The sequence below is a fragment of the Mobula hypostoma genome, chromosome 19 (assembly GCF_963921235.1).
Source record: "Mobula hypostoma chromosome 19, sMobHyp1.1, whole genome shotgun sequence".
Lineage (NCBI taxonomy): Eukaryota > Metazoa > Chordata > Chondrichthyes > Myliobatiformes > Myliobatidae > Mobula > Mobula hypostoma.
The window spans coordinates 7587126-7603614 of NC_086115.1; the positions used below are offsets into that span (position 1 = coordinate 7587126).

The 16489-nt window shown below is 47.2% G+C and overlaps 1 protein-coding gene across 2 annotated transcripts in view; it reads right to left on the bottom strand.

Moving 5' to 3' along the window:
• Positions 1-16236, bottom strand: part of sema4gb (sema domain, immunoglobulin domain (Ig), transmembrane domain (TM) and short cytoplasmic domain, (semaphorin) 4Gb) — a 199791-nt gene extending 183555 nt beyond the window's left edge. For both annotated transcript variants that reach the window (XR_010020947.1, XM_063071268.1), the window contains exon 1: positions 16049-16236. The gene's annotated coding sequence lies outside the window, so the exon portion shown is untranslated. The remainder of the gene's footprint in view (positions 1-16048) is intronic.
• Positions 16237-16489: the final 253 nt, after the last annotated feature.

Here is a 16489-nt window from a genome sequence, read left to right on the forward strand (position 1 = left end):
AGGACCTGACTGCTCTCTCTCTCCGACAGACGACCTGACTGCTCTCTCTCTCTCTCTCTCCGATGGAGGACCTGACTGCTCTCTCTCTCTCTCTGATAGAGGACCTGACTGCTCTCTCTCTCCGATAGAGGACCTGACTGCTCTCTTTCTCTCTCCGATAGAGGGCCTGACTGCTCTCTCTCTCCGACAGACGACCTGACTGCTCTCTCTCTCTCTCTGATAGAGGACCTGACTGCTCTCTCTCTCCGATAGACGACCTGACTGCTCTCTCTCTCCGATAGAGGACCTGACTGCTCTCTCTCTCTGATAGAGGACCTGACTGCTCTCTCTCTCCGACAGACGACTTGACTGCTCTCTCTCTCCGATAGAGGACCTGACTGCTCTCTCTCTCTGATAGAGGACCTGACTGCTCTCTCTCTCTCTCCGATAGAGGACCTGACTGCTCTCTCTCTCCAATAGAGGACCTGACTGCTCTCTCTCTCCGATAGAGGACCTGACTGCTCTCTCTCTCTCCGATAGAGGACCTGACTGCTCTCTCTCCGATAGAGGACCTGACTGCTCTCTCTCTCTGATAGAGGACCTGACTGCTCTCTCTCCGATAGAGGACCTGACTGCTCTCTCTCTCCAATAGAGGACCTGACTGCTCTCTCTCTCCGATAGAGGACCTGACTGCTCTCTCTCTCTCCGATAGACGACCTGACTGCTCTCTCTCTCCGATAGACGACCTGACTGCTCTCTCTCTCCGATAGAGGACCTGACTGCTCTCTCTCTCTCTCCGATAGAGGACCTGACTGCTCTCTCTCTCCGATAGAGGACCTGACTGCTCTCTCTCTCTGATAGAGGACCTGACTGCTCTCTCTCTCCGACAGACAACTTGACTGCTCTCTCTCTCCGATAGAGGACCTGACTGCTCTCTCTCTCTGATAGAGGACCTGACTGCTCTCTCTCTCTCTCCGATAGAGGACCTGACTGCTCTCTCTCTCCAATAGAGGACCTGACTGCTCTCTCTCTCCGATAGAGGACCTGACTGCTCTCTCTCTCTCCGATAGAGGACCTGACTGCTCTCTCTCCGATAGAGGACCTGACTGCTCTCTCTCTCTGATAGAGGACCTGACTGCTCTCTCTCCGATAGAGGACCTGACTGCTCTCTCTCTCCAATAGAGGACCTGACTGCTCTCTCTCTCCGATAGAGGACCTGACTGCTCTCTCTCTCTCCGATAGACGACCTGACTGCTCTCTCTCTCCGATAGAGGACCTGACTGCTCTCTCTCTCTCTCCGATAGAGGACCTGACTGCTCTCTCTCTCCAATAGAGGACCTGACTGCTCTCTCTCTCTCTGATAGAGGACCTGACTGCTCTCTCTCCGATAGAGGACCTGACTGCTCTCTCTCTCCAATAGAGGACCTGACTGCTCTCTCTCTCCAATAGAGGACCTGACTGCTCTCTCTCTCCGATAGAGGACCTGACTGCTCTCTCTCCGATAGAGGACCTGACTGCTCTCTCTCTCCAATAGAGGACCTGACTGCTCTCTCTCTCCGATAGAGGACCTGACTGCTCTCTCTCTCTCCGATAGACGACCTGACTGCTCTCTCTCTCCGATAGAGGACCTGACTGCTCTCTCTCTCTCTCCGATAGAGGACCTGACTGCTCTCTCTCTCCAATAGAGGACCTGACTGCTCTCTCTCTCCAATAGAGGACCTGACTGCTCTCTCTCTCCGATAGAGGACCTGACTGCTCTCTCTCCGATAGAGGACCTGACTGCTCTCTCTCTCCAATAGAGGACCTGACTGCTCTCTCTCTCCAATAGAGGACCTGACTGCTCTCTCTCTCCGATAGAGGACCTGACTGCTCTCTCTCCGATAGAGGACCTGACTGCTCTCTCTCTCCAATAGAGGACCTGACTGCTCTCTCTCTCCGATAGAGGACCTGACTGCTCTCTCTCTCTCTCTGATAGAGGACCTGACTGCTCTCTCTCTCCGATAGAGGACCTGACTGCTCTCTCTCTCTCTCTGATAGAGGACCTGACTGCTCTCTCTCTCCGATAGAGGACCTGACTGCTCTCTCTCTGTCTCCGATAGATGGCCTGACTGCTCTCTCTCTCCGATAGAGGACCTGACTGCTCTCTCTCTCTCCAATAGAGGACCTGACTGCTCTCTGAAAGTTCCCAAGATGTTATGGTGGAGAACAGGGTAGAATTTCTTTGGCCTGGGCTTGTTTTTATCTCTGTTTCCATCTGGAACAAAGCCAACACAATTTACTAAATAAGGCCGTGCAGGTGTGCAGACTGGGTGGTGAAGAGGGCCTCTGTCATGGTCAGGACATTGAGATAAGAGTCAGGAGGTCATGCTGCAGTTACGTGAAACATTTTTTAGGCCTCACTTCGAGTGTTCTGTTCATCCCATTACAGGAAGCACGTGGAGGCTTTGGAGTGGCTGCAGAGGAGGTGCTGCCTCGGTTAGAGAGTTAGAGGGCATGAGCTGTAAGCAGAGGCTGTATAAACAGCGGCTGAGGGGACACTTGAGAGAAGATTATTCTGTGATTCTGAAAGGCACGGGTGGATAGGCAGTTAGAATCCTTTTTCCCGGGGTGGAAATGTCAAATTCTTGAGGACATAAATTTTAATAGGTATCTGAGGGGGCAAGATTTTCCATGTGGGGTGGTGCGTCTGTGAAATGAGCTGGCAGAAGAGGTGGGTACAATTACTACATTTACAAGACATTTGGGATAGGAAAGGTTCAGATGGTGTGAATTAAATGCAAGCAAAAGCAGACATCCCACCTCTCCCGGAAGTTCCGGGAGTCTCCCACATATCAATAGAGGCTCCCTGACCCCCAGAAATTATATACAATATCCTAGAAATAGATTCTTTTGAGAGGAAGAGCGAGCATCCTGATTGGTCTCTCTTCGTGCTAAGAGTGGTCCCCAACCACCGGGCCGCGAGGAAACAATATGATTTGGCGACGTGAAATGATACAAGTCAGCTGCACCTTTCCTCATTCCCTGTCACGCACTGTTGAATTTTAATGCACACGAGGTCATCAGTGACCCAAGACGTGCAAAGGAATGGGTCCGTGACCCATTTGTGAATGCCCCCAGTGAATCATCCATGTCAGTGCGGGAAAAGGATCAACTCCTCAAGTTTGCAAATGACGGCGGGCTGAAAAGTATGTTTGACATAACATCTCTGCCAGCATTCTGGATCAAAGTTGAGGCTAAATATCCTGAGATAGCCACAAAAGCATTGAAAACATCGAATCCATTTCCAACATATTTCTGCGAAGTGGAGTTTTCTTCAATGAATGCAACGAAAACTAAATTGCGGAATAGACTGGACATAAGGAACCCCCTTCGAGTATCGCTGTCTCCCATCACCCCTCGATGGGACCGTCTTGTTGCAGGGAAACAAGGCCAGGGCTCCCACGGATTCAGCGATATTGGTGTGTTGCAATGATTTTATATGTTCATACGGGGAAAATATGCGCTGTGTGTTTAATATCCAAACGTTACTTAAAATGTTATGATGCTATTGACTTATAACTGACTTATCACCTATATTCTGGTCATGATTAACACACCCCACCCCCCCGCCCGGCCGGTCGGTCCACAATTAAACCGGTCTGCGGTGCCAGAAATGTTGGGGACCCCTGCTAAGTAGACCTATCAGTTTTCTCTGTGGGCGGGCTTTACAGTCGACCTCAAAAATAATGACAGTGTTGCTCGCTGCACTGTTTGCAACAGTGACTTTTCTATTGCCCATGGTGGGTTAAAATGTAAAAGACATGTTGATGTGAGTTTAACAGGTGTCATTCGTTCATTAACATAGCTAAAGTTATTTAAACTAGCTAGCCAGCTGTGAAGGAGCTGCTCTATTACTGTCCTACGTGATGAGGCCAAACTCCCTGTAGACTTGCTTAAAGTTGTAATAGAATAAACATGATAATATAATATAAGTACATATTTTCATGTCATATTTTTTGCATATACCCAACTTGGTTTACAGACCAGACAAAATCACTAAACAAAGTATTACATACACCCTTGGAGGTCGACTGGGGGGTGGGGGGGGGATATGGGGCTGTGGGGGGCGGGGGGTGCTACCTCCCTGAAATGAGTTTTTGCAGGGTGGGATGTCTGCAAAAGGGACAAGACTTGGTCGGCGTGGACTAGCTGGGACGATCACCCTCTTTCTGTGCTATGACACGGTTAGCAGAGTGCATTTATTATCGAAGTTTTGTGTCTCCTTATGGGAGACAAAGAAAAAACAAAGAAGTCCAATTGCACCATTAAGAAAGAACGCAAACACAACCTCAGTCATCACTGCATCCGGTCCAGGAGCCCATTAGTTGCAGGCCACAGCCTCAGTTCAGTGCAGAGACGAGTAAACCACGTGGGGCAGCGAGCTGAATCAGCCCATCCCTCACCTCCAGCCCCAAAACCCTGACCTTCCCATTCAGGCCTGGCACTCAAATTGTTCAAACCTTGGTTCTTTCCTCGCTCTCGAACCTGGGCCCTGCCATTTCGATATGCTCTCGGGCCTGCTCGCCACCACCTCAATTCAGCCCACACCTGACCTTTCCAATCTGGCCCAGTGTTTAAATCGATCAAACCTTGGTTCATTCCTCACTTTCAAGTCTGGGCGCAGGCTCAGCTTCCTCAACCCTGCCTTTTAAACACTGTCTAAAAGATATTTGGATGGGTACATGGAGAGGAAAGGTTAGCGGGGTATGGACCAAACACGGGTAAAGGGGCTAGCTCAGACATTTTATTCAGCACAGCATGGGACATCTTGTTGGCACAGTAATGTAACAACTAGTCCTACAGCTCTGCAGCATCAGTGATCAGCAATCAGATCTGACTCCTGCCACTGCCTGTCAGGAGTTTGTACATTCTCCCTGTGAACGCGAGGATTTCCTCCCAGGGCTCCTGTGTCCTCCCACTGTCCAAAGACGTACCGTTAGGGTTAGGGTTTGTGAGTTGTGGGCATCCTATACTGGTATGGAAGTTGCCCCCAGCACAATCCTCAGACAGTGTTGGTCATTGACACAAAACAACGTTAAACAAGTCTAATCTTCAACATTGATGAGCTCGGTTGAAGGGTCTTTTTCCATGCTGTCTGACCCTGTGATTCTACTCCCGTGAACCAAAGTCCCTCATCCCACCTAACCTCCATAAAACATCCAAAAGCCCCAATCTTCTCTCTCTCTAAAGTATGAGGCTCACGCTTCCAGTTACAGCCAAGCAAATGATTTGTGGAGGAATGGCCGGTGGTAGAGTTCAAAGCCATTGAGATCACAAGGGCCAATGCCAAAGGCTTGCTTCGAGGTCCACCAGCTAAAGGAGCACTTTTAGAATGAAGTCACTGTGGAAAAGTGTGGCAAAACTTAATGTTCTTCTGAAATTCCTCTGGCTACTTCAGCAAAATTGTTAACTGATTTTATGTTCTGGAAACATGAAACATCAGGAGTCCCATGGTGAGACAGCCCATCCCTACAAACTTCCGCCAGGGTTCAACAGAAAGGGAAATTTAGAACAACATTTCCATCCCTTTTAAAAAAAAATTCTTGGCATGATTTTTCTGAACTTTCATTTATTAAGAAGATTCCAAAATTTCCTGAATAAAATTGACTAGGTAACATGGGTTGAGAGGGTTGAGTTATAAATCAGCCATGATGGAACGGCAGAATAGACTTGATGGGCTGAATGGCCTCATTCTGCCCCTCTGCCTTATGATCTTATGGTCTAACATCGGATAAAAGAAGAAAATAAAAATAAAAATCTGCAGAAACAGGCAATCTGAGATGAAAAGAGGAATGTTGAAATGTTAACTCTCGTTTCTCTCTCCACAGATACTGCCTGGCTTGATGAGTGTTTCCTGCGTTTTCTGTTTTTGTGTCAACTATAAAAGGTTGGTTTCCAGTCACGTGCCTGAAGCCTCTGAGATTGTCAACACTCTCTGTATACATTTAAATATCAGATGAAGGCTAATCAAACAGGGCAGCATATTGGTGTTCATATTTGCCCCACCCAGAGTTGCCACTATGGGGTCTCTGTGTTAGGTAATATTGCTTCCTCAAGTTCCCAGGGAGGGGTACACCAGCACCGAAAGGTTGATCTGTCCTCAGTGGCCAGCACCCCATCTCTGAATTCAACAGGTTACCTGGTTCAATCCCCACTCTGGGGACATTGGTGGGGTTAAGCAAATCCAACTGGTTGAGACTGTATAAATTTGCACAGAATAAACTTGCCAATTCTAACAAGCACAGAGAGAGAAAGGGCCACTCAGCTGATTCACAGTAGTTTCAGTCTGCTCGAGTAACTCATGTAGGGGTGGCGGCGGCGGGGGGGGGGGCAGGAATCCCCTTCCTGTAGTGTTTGATCCTTGATTCTTGCTTGAGAAGTGCTTCACGGCCAAACTGTTGTTGAAGTGTTGCATTTCATGAATAACTTGGCTCAACAACAGACACGGCCTAATAAAGCATGCAGATCTCCAGCACGCAGTGGTGACTCTACAGCTGCGACCCCGGTCCCCCATCAACTTCAAGCTGACGCAAGAAAGCTCAACAATACTGTATCTGCAAACAATGACGGTGGAAAGCGATCGGCTCTTGGCCAGCCGAGAGCAAAAGTTAATAACCTGCGTGGCGTAAAATTCCCTGAACATCATGTGGTCACTGCTGCAAATGAATCGCTAACTGCAACAACCAAACCACTCTGATGTTGTACACTTCACTGGAGACAGGGGCAGGGACAGAACTTGCCACACCTACGGCTCAGATTTTTAAAAGAATTTGAGAGAATGCAGCAGACTGCTTAGAGTACCACACTGACACGAGGGGCTGAACAGAAGTATCTGTGCTTGATGTCAGATTCAGAGTCACGTCTCCAAGACTCATTTATTCAAGCCATACAGTAAAATACGCACATCATTTGCATTAACAACCAACGCGCCCAGGGATGTGCTGGGGGGCCACACACTCCGATGCTGGCATTGCAAGGCCATAAGGTTCAGCTGAATAACACAAGCAGCAGAAATAACAAGCCCCTTTGTCACCCAGCTGCCACTCCCAAACCGGCAGACCTCTAACCCCAGGGCAGGCCACCTCCAGGCCTTGTCCCCATGCTCTCAGACCTCTAGTCTCTGGCCTGGACTGGCTATTTCCCAGAGGCGCAATAAAGATAATTTTGTTTTTGGAAAGAAGGTGTTTTCCCATATTTTTCCCCTCTTTTCAAGGTGACTCCAGGCAGATTCGTGGTCTCTGACTCAGACGTGGGGGATGTTCCAACCATACTGGGGTTGACTGGATGGGCCAGAAGATATTATCTCCCTGACATGCCCATATATTGACCCTTCCCCCCCTCCATCACAGTGGTCTACCCAAAACTCATCGGTCTTCCAGCACCAGTAGACATCTACAGGTGAATACCTCTGACCAGCACATCCCAGATACAAGAGTAAGTGCTGGAGATCCCTGCTCTCACCACAAGGACTCTGTGGGGAAGCACCACAGACTGGGCTGTAGTGCCACTGGGCACAGTGGGGCCAGGCCATTTGTAACAACCTCTCGAAGCTTCACAAGTGCATTCAGCAGGGAATGTCAGCAGCATTATGACATTGAAAGAGAATGCATTGAATTGATTGTACGATAAATGAGGAGAAAATGTAAGAAACATATATTTTGAACAATACAGGAGGACTTAGACAGATTAAGAGAATGGGCAAAGAAATGGAGATGGAATGTAGTTTAGGGAAGTGTATTTGATGTACTTTGGTGGAAGGAATAAAGACCCAGACTGTTTATGGCAGGGGAAAAAAATTCAAAAATCAGAGGTGCAAATGGACTTCAGAGTCGTCATGCTGGATTCCCCTGAATATTAACTTGCAGGTTGGGTTGGTGATGAGTAAGGCTAATGCATTCTTAGCATTCATTTTGGGAGTTTTAGAGTAGAAAGCAAAAGGATGTAATGCTGATGCTTTATAGTGGGGTAATTTAGTAGCAGAGGGCAAAGTCAGAATCAGAACCAGGTTTAATATGTCATAAAATTGTTTTTGCAGCAGCAGTGCATTGTAATACATAATAATAAATAAACTGCAAATGTCAAGAATAAATATACATAGTGTAAAGAGGGATTAAAACAAAGAAAGAAAAGAGAGGTGGTGCTCGCGGTGTTCTTGGGTTCATTGTTCATGGCAGGTAGGTGGAGCTGAGTTTACAGACAGATCAGCCATGATCTTATTGAATGGCGGGGCAGATTCGATGGGCCGGAAGGCCGACTCCTGCTGCTATTTCTTATGTTCTTCTAAAAACACATACTGATCATATTTACGGTGTCCATTTCTGAAATTTGATATTTTCAGTACAAGTTTTCTTAATGGCAAAAAATGGACTGAAAATGGCAGATGGAATTTAATGCAGAAAAATGTGAGGTGTTTGTCATCTACAGTGCCTATAAAAAGTTTTACCCCCCTTTGGAAGTTTTCATATTTTATTCTTTTACAACTAATCACAGTGGATTCAATTTGGCTTTTTTTGACACTGGTCAATAGAAAAAGACTATTTTGTGCCAAAGTGAAAACAGATCTCTACAAAGTGATCTAAATTAATTACAAATATAAAACATAAAATAATTGATTGCATAAGTATTCACTCCCTTCAAGTCAGTATTTAGTAGATGCACCTTTGGCAGCAATTACAGCCTTGAGTCTGTGTGGATAGGTCTCTATCAACTTCGCACAGCTGGACACTGCAATTTTTCCTCATTCTTCTCTACAAAACTGCTCAAGCTCTGTCAGATTGCATGGAGATTATGAGTGAACAGCCCTTTTCAAGTCCAGCCACAAATTCTCAATTGGATTGAGGTTTGGACTCTGACTTGGCCACTCCAGGACATTAACTTTGTTGTTTTTAAGCCTTTCCTGTGTAGCTTTGGCTTTATGCTTGGGGTTATTGTCTTGCTGGAAAACAAATCTTCTCCAAAGTCACAGTTCTCTTGCAGGCTGCATCAGGATTTCCTCCAGGATTTCCCTGTATTTTGCTGCATTCATTTTACCTTCACAAGCCTACTAGGACCTGCTGCAGTGGAGCATCCCCACAGCATGATGCAGCCACCACCATGCTTCACGGAAGGGGTCGTGTGTTCTTGATGATGTGCGGTGTTGGGCTTACACCAAACTTAGCGTTTAGTCTGATGGCCAAGAAGCTCAATTTCAGTTTCATCAGACCATAGAACCTTCTTCCAGCTGACTTCAGAGTCTCCCACATGCCTTCTGGCAAACTCTAGCCAAGATTTTATGTGAGTTTTTTTCAACAGTTGCTTTCTCTTTGCCACTCTCCCAAAAAACTGTGACTGGTGAGGCAGTCCCTCCCATCTCAGCCACTGAAGCTTGTAACTTCTCCAGAGTTGTCATAGGTCTCTTGGTGGCCTCCCTCACTAGTCCCCTTCTTGCACGGTCACTCAGTTTTTGAGGACAGCCTGCTCTAGGCAGATTTACAGCAGTGCCATATTCTTTCCATTTCTTGATGATTGACATAACTGTACTCCAAGGGATATTCAGTGACTTGGAAATTTTCTTGTATCCATCTCCTGACTTGTGCTTTTCAATAACCTTCTCACAGAGTCACTCGGATTGTTCTTTTGTTTTCATGGTGTAGTTTTTGCCAGGATACTGACTCACCAGCAGTTGGACCTTCCAGATACAGGTGTATTTTTACTACAATCAATTGAAACACCTTGACTGCACGCAGGTCTCCAAAATCCGATCTCAGTTAACTAATTATGTGACTTCTAAAATCAATTGGCTGCATCAGTGATGATTAGGAGCATCATATTGAAGGTGGGGGGGGGGTGAATACATGCAATCAATTATTTTGTGTTTTACATTTGTAATTAATTTAGATCTCTTTGTAGAGATCTGTTTTCACTTTGACACGAAAGAGTCTTTTTCTGTTCATCAGTGTCTAAAAAACCAAATTAAATCCACTGTGATTCAATGTTGTAAAACAATAAAACATGAAATCTATGGGGGGGGGGTAGGGTGAATATTTTTTATAGGCACTGTTTGTCTATAATCTGGATGATATTATGATAGATTGCATCAGCAAGTTTGCAGATGACACCAAGTTTGGGAGCGTAGTTGACAGTGAGGAAGACTATCAAAGCTTGCAACGAGTCCTGGACCAGCTGGAAAAATGGGCTGAAAAGCGGCAGATGGAATTTAATGCAGGCAGGGTGAGGAGTGTGGTAGAATGGAGATATTCAGGAATACAGGTACAAAATTCCCTGAAAGTTGCATCACAGGTAGACAGGGTTGTAAAGAAAGCTTTTGGCACATTGGCCTTCATAAATCAATGTATTGAGTACAGGAGATGGGATGTTATGCTGTGGTTGTATAAGATGTTGGTGAGGCCTAATTTGGAGTATCACGTACAGATTTGGTCACCTACCTACAGGAAAGATATTAAGAATGACAGTGTACAGAGAAAATTTTCAACAACATTGCCAGGACTTGAGGGCCTGAGGTACAGGGAAAGGTTCAACAGGTTAGGATTTATTCCCCGGAGCGTAGGAGAATGTGAGGAGATTTTACAGAGGGATAGAAAAATGCAAGAGGATAGACACAGGGTAACTGCAAACATGCTTTTCCCACTGATGTTGGGTGAGACCAGAACTAGAGGTGATAGGTCGTGTGAAAGGTAAAATATTTAAGGGAACCTGAGGGGGAGTTTCTTCAGTCGAAGTGTGGAATAACTGCCACCAAAAGTGGTGGATTTAGGTTCAATCACAACGTCTAAGAGAAGTTTGGATAAGTACATGAATGGGAGGGTTATGGAGGACTATGATCCAGGTGCAGGTCAATGGGACTAGGCAGAGTACAGGCTAGATGGGCTGAACAGCCTGCTTCAATGCCATAATCCTCTGTGAGTTACTTATTATAACCAGCAGTGTATACATTATAATAATTACTAGGATTAACAGGTAGAACAACTGGTATTTACAAGGTACCTTTAACATAATGAACTATCCCAAAGTATTTAACAGAAATGTTATCTAATGAAAACGTGTTAGAAACAGGAACACCCTATTGCTGTGAAGTTTATCACCTGCCCAAGCATGCAGTAGACAAGGCTAACTTTTAAAACACCTGCATTGCATAAAATGACATTTCAGGAGGACTAGAATATAAAGGCATCATACAGCATTGGTCAGGCCGTATGTGGTATGCTGTAATTTTGGACCCCGAAGCTAAGGAAGGATGTGTTGGCCCTGAAGAGGATCCAGAGGAGGTTCACAAGAATGATGCCAGAAATAGAAGACTCGATGTCAGGAGGGTGGAGCGACCTCACTGAAACCTAACGGACACGGGATAGAGTGTATGCAGAAAGGACGTTTCCATTAGTAGGAGACTCTAAAATCCAAGAGCACTGGCTCAGAATAAAGGGACATCCCTTTAGAATTGAGACAAGGAGGGATTTCTCCAGCTGGGGTTGGAGAATCTATGTAACTCATTGCCACAGTTGGCCGTGGCGGCCAAGTCATTGGGTACTTACCAGAGACTGGTAAGTTCTTGGTAAGGAAAGGAGTCAAGAGTTACAAAGAGAAGGGATGGGAGAAAAGGAACTGCCATGATTGAATGGTGAGCTGGACTCAATAGGACAAGCCGACTAATTCTGCTCCTATTCCTTATGGTCTTATAAAGAGTCAGCTGCATTGCTGGGAATTGCTCTCACTGCAAATGCTCTTTATCACCTACCTCTATAAGATTGAGTCAGCCAAACTGTCAGAGTGACCGGCTGGACAAACATCACAGACCTCAGGCTCAATTTCACGTCTCGCATGCATGCCCATTTATTAAAGCCGCGCGTCACGACCGCAGCGAGGATTGCGGAAGGGTGAATGCATCTGAGCTGCCTCAGGACACTAGATGAGCTGAACCCTGAGACACAGCTTCAGAGGAGCCCTTGGGTCACTCCAAAGACATCCTGAGGTAACTGTGGGCAAGTCCACCATGCTGGTCAGCTGTTTTCTCTCACGTCAGCGAGCCTCAACAAGAAACACAACATTTCTGCAACACGGGTAAGTTACTGCACAATCTCCGGGCATCAGACATCGTTGGTGGAAAGAGAAACAGAGTCTTGGACTATTAACTCTAAACTCTACAGTCTAGGGAAGAGCATGGTCTTGCACTTTGGTGAACGGAATAAAGGCGCAGACTATTTTCTAAACGGGGACCGAATTCAGAAACTGGACATGAAAAGAAACTTAGGCGTCCTTGTACAAACGTTTGTAGTTGGTAAGGAAAACAAATGTAATGTTAGGATTCATTTTGAGAGCAACACACACAAAATGCTGGAGGAACGCAGCAGGCCAGGCAGCATCTATGAAAAAGAGTACAGTCGAAGGGTCTCGGCCCGAAACGTTGACTGTACTTTCTCCATAGATGCTGCCTGACCTGCTAAGTTCCTCCAGCGTTTTGTGTGTGTTGCTCGGATTTCCAGCATCTGCAGATTTTCTCCAGTTTGTGATTCATCTTGAGGGGACTAGAATGTAAAGCTGAGGCTTTATATGGCATTGGACAGACCATATTTGGAGTGTGTTGAGCAGTTTTGGGCCCCTTACCTAAGAAGAATGTGTTGGCATTGGAAAGGGTCCAGAGGAGGTTTACGAGAATGATCCTGGGAATTAAAGAGTTAACGTATGAGCAGTGTTTGACAGCTCTGGGTCTGTACTCACTGAAGCTTAAAAGAATGAGGCTGGATCTCATTGAAACCCCTATAATGTTGAAAGGCCTAGATAGAGTGGACGTGGAGAGGATGTTTCCAATAGTGGGAGAGTCTAGCACCAGAAGTGAGAGGCTCAGAATAGGATGTTCCTTTAGAACAAGATGAGGAGCAATTTCTTTAGCCAGAGCGTGGTGAATTGTGGAATTCATTGCCACAAACGGCTGCAGAGGCCATGCCATTGGGTGTATTTAAAGTGGGTGTTGATCAGTTCTTGATTAGTCAGGGTGTCAAAGGTTATGGGGAGAGGCAGGAGACTGGGGTAGAGAGAGATAACAGACCAGTCATGATTGAATGGCAGAACAGACTCGATGGGCCAAATGCTACATTGTCTTCTGGTCTTCATAAAAGAAAGGGTGAGCGAGGTCTTTGAATTCTGCATCATGGCTGTAAAGGAATGATTTTTGGCAGCTTAATGACCTGCTGTGGATGAGGGGGTCGTGCCAGGCCACGTCCCCAGTGATTTCACTTTAATTAATGTTGTTAATTATGTAACTTGGAAAGAGAGATAGATGAGATGAGAGATGAGAGGTAGAGAGACAGACAGAGATGAGAGATAGATAGATGGAAAGAAATCTGCCTGGAACCCTCAAAACCAACCAATCCGTCGGACAAAAGACAACCAAAACCACAATTTTGCACTGGATAGTTTGTAAGATTCACACACAGCAGTAAATTCACTGCAAATTCACACAACAGATTACTCCCAGGCAACAGAATGATTCTGGCATTAAAATGCAAATGACTTGAACAAGGGAAACAGAAAGTATTGGAAACACTCAGCAGGTAAAGCAAGATTTAGCTTTATTTGTCATTGAAACACAATGAGATGTGTCAGTTGCATCAACAACCACCACAGCCCTCCAGTGTCACCATGCTTCAGGCGCTGTACGTTAGCGTTGTGGTCAGCACAACGCTTCACAGCACCAGTCTGTTTCCCACCACTGTCTATAAGGAGCTAGTACGTTCTCCCCGTGGCCGCGTGGGTTTCCTCCAGGTGCTCCTGTTTCCTCCCACAGTCCAAAGACGAACCGGTTGGTGGACTAATTGGTCACTGTAAACTGTCCTGTGACTAGGCTCGGGTCAATTTGGGGGCCGCTGGGTGGCGCGGCTCCAAGACCCGCAAGAGCCGACTCTATGCTTTATCTCAAAAAATAACATGCCCACAACTCACTATGCAACACACACCAAATGCTGGTCCCAACAAAGGGTCTCGCCCCAAAGCATCGAATCTTTACTCCTCTCCATTGATGCTGTCTGGTCTGCTGAGTTCCTCCAGCATTTTGTGTGTGTTGCTCTGGATTTCCAGAATTCTTGCGTCCTCAATCTACCAACCCCAATGCTAGCCGTACATCTTTGGAATGTGGGAGGAAACCAGAGCACCTGGAGGAAACCCACGTGGTCACAGGCAGCGGCAGGAATTGAACTCTGACCTTACAGCAGACGCTGTAAAGCGTTATGCTAACCCCTGCACGCTGAAAAAGTTCACGTTTCAGAGCTTTGGACTGTGACCTGTGACCTTCCCCTTCCTCCACGGACACTGCCTGACTGGCTGAGCGTTTCCAGTGTAATCTGCTTTTCTTTCAGGTTTTATGGAATCTGGCACTTCCCCGTTACCACCCCCACCCCCCTCACTGGCAGGCTTGCTCGCCAAAACGCCTGAGGGACAACTGAAAGTTGATCTGGGCAAACTATTAAAGTTCCCTGACTGCATAGCATCCCTGAGCCCTGACATGAGCGTCCTGTCAGAAACCTCGAGGCAGGCGGTCGTGGTAGAACTGACAGTTCCTTGGAAAGTCCGGATCGAGGGAGGCCAATTGCCAGGAGATGGTAGGGCAGTGCCTAGTGACCGGGGTGGAGGGCCCGATGCCAGCCTGTAGAGGTGGAGTGTAGAGATTTTACTGGCTGCTCGCTCTGCAGAACCTACTCTCTCCTCGGCGTTAAGGGGCTGCCGCTGCTGGGTGAGCCTCCAGATGGCTGTGGATCAAGGCCTGACCCGTGGACCAACGCTGGGGCCTGGTCAACCCTGGCTGGGTCACCTGGGTGAGGGTGCCTGATACTGAGAGCCCCGAAACACCCAATGACCCCAGGTTACATTGCTGACCGTGTGTCCCAGAGTGTCCCAGGATGTGTCTCAGCATCACCAGGCAGCCTTCAAATCAAGACCACAAGGCATTGGGGCAGAATTAGGCCATTTGGCCCATCGAGTCTGCTGGTTTATTATCCCTCTCAACCTCTGACGCCCTAACTAATCAAGAACCTGTCAACCTCCGCTTTGAATCGACTTGTCCCAAGCAACCTGAAACGATTATCATTCCGATTAATCCCTACTGTTCAACTCGAAATAAAAACCAGGGCCATTCTCCCCGCTGAGCGGGTGGAAAAAGGGCAGCTTTCAGCCGCCGGGAGGACTGCTGCATTGATAGATCACTGTACGTGCAGTGAGACTGAGGCGGTTTGCATTCGGACAGATAAACAGTGTCAGCGTCAGAGGGAAGGAAGACAAATAAGCAGATCGGAGAGGGAAAATAAACACGGTCGGAAGGAGAGGGACCTTTACACAAGAATTATGTACACAATTCTGCCCGGGGGGGGGGGGCGGACGACAACAGTAGCTTTAAAAGAGCTCGGCCAACTGAGGCAGGAAAAACGAAGTTTGATTCGTTGCAAGGAATCAGATCGGTCACTGGGGGGAAATTCTAACGGCTCCAGAATTGGGAAGGGTCGGGTCACAGGGTGTAAACCTCCTGACCCACCGTGGATATCCTGTGAGAGATGTAGGCACCGGATCGCGCGGGAGTCTCTGCCGCCCGAGGAGAACAAGCTCGCTTGAACAACGCGACAAGCATCTTCCGCTGGTGACACGGCCTCAGCGTGTGCAGACTACCTCTGCACAAGAATACACGCGTGCACGAGTGCGGATTACACGCGTGTCGGTGTTCCCTGCATTTAAACGCAGTTTAGAGTTACTGCAAACTACGGCAGGGTGCAGACGCGGTTTGTTGCTTCAGTCGCACCACAGTTGCTACGCGATCGGCTTTCTCCCCAACTCGGACAAGCTCGGTCTGCAAAACATCTCCGCTCACCTACTCATGGTTTCATTTCCACATCAGGTTTTTTAATGTCTAAAAACAACCGACGACAAAAGGCAGGAGACGCCGTAGCTCTGAACGCCGCTGCCTTCCAATGAAATTCCAATGACGATTTCAGCAAATGTCCGGGTAAATAAACTTTGCTTCTAGACAAACTCCGGCCCCGTTCCAATTTCTTACCTCTGCCGCCCCTCTCGTTCTTGGAAGCTGCAAGCCGATTTTAAAAGCTGGAGTTACTGCGCTCTCGTGCTTACGACCCGATGAATTTCCCCACGGCTGGGAGATAATACAGGCAGGGATAGAAGCGAAGATTGTTGCCCGATTCCGGTTAGTAATCGATAGAGCAGGGACTGGTTAGGAGGCGTTGACTACACCTCTCCGCGTTATAGGTGACATCAACTAGGCGGTGCTTAATGTCAGGTTACGGCGCATACACCGGGTGGAACTTTCAGTCCATTAACACTTGAAGCATTCAACCCGAACTGCCCGGGGCTGTTCAGCCCATCGTGCTTGTCCTAGCACTGTGGATGTCCCAATGAGAATCCTTTGCTTCTTCTATCCCCTCCACTTTGCAAATGTGCTTCCAATTCGCTCTTGAAAGTAATGGAAAGACAAAAAATC